We start from the raw sequence: 1,169 nt of genomic DNA on the forward strand, positions 1-1,169 counted from the left end.
GGGAATGCTGGCCTTTTGCCACTGACTGGGTCCAGGAGACAGTCAGTGACCTGCCTGAGCCCGGTCTTGTAAACGGGGAGATAGGACTGTAACACAGCCACAAAGAAAGGCCAGGTGGAAAGTACCTGATGCCGCCTAATGTAATTAGCTCAATGATAAAGATGCACAAGCACGTGGTGGGGTGAAAATTTGAATTTGTAGCCGTATGTGTCCCCTTTAGAGTGATATCTTCTCAGCAGGATGGAAGCATGGGGTTGGAAAGGTGAGGGGACTGGTACAGAAAGTCAGAGCACATGGAGTTGAGCATTTGCCTCTGAGCCAAAGCACTCAGATTCCCCTTCCAACTGACAACATAGCCAGAGCTCTCAACTTTGTTCCAGAAGGTTCTTTGTTCTATTTGAACATACAACTGCTAGCTAACAGCTTGGGAATTTGAGCACATAATTCTCTTTCCTGCCAAAAAACCAGCCCTTCCTGCTAGACTCACAACTAAGTGATTGTTAAAGTAACCAATTAGTCTTATCTCTTTTGCAAAGAGACACCAGCTACATTTTCACATAAAAGGGAACATCCCAGTTACAAAATCCACAGGAATACAATGACAGTGGGGAGGTTGGACAGAGAGGGAGAGGCGATTATTTGGGAGAATGAGGGTGAATAATACAAATCCAGCATAAAAAGTTGGTTGGAATACGCCAAGAACCTAATTCAGGTCCCTTGTCCTCACACTTTACCTTGGGTGATTAAAGCTCATCAGAAAACCATGGAAGGATCTAATAAAGGATGATTTTTACCTAACGGTGAAATATTCATATGTCTCGTGACAGAGTTAACATAACCTTTCTTTGCATATTGCTGTGGCTACATTTTTTTCTCTTCATTGCTTTGACTGGCTCCCATCATATTCCAGACCAAATTGACGACAAATCTCTCTCTCTTCAAAATTATTTGCACATTTTTTTCACCCTGAAAATGTGGGAAACACTTATTTCCTATCTTCTCCTCTCTTCAGCTTTTCTAGTGTACTCACACTTAATTGCATAGAATTATAACATTCTGTTAAGCTAAATCAATAAGCCTCAAAATTTACTGTCACCAGATCCAAGCCAAGGGCCATTAAATTTTCCCAGGATATTAGGCTCTTTGAGACAGACACAAATGGTCCTCTC

This window comes from Lipotes vexillifer, unplaced genomic scaffold, assembly GCF_000442215.2.
Source record: "Lipotes vexillifer unplaced genomic scaffold, Lipotes_vexillifer_v1.1 scaffold906, whole genome shotgun sequence".
NCBI classification, from domain to species: domain Eukaryota; kingdom Metazoa; phylum Chordata; class Mammalia; order Artiodactyla; family Lipotidae; genus Lipotes; species Lipotes vexillifer.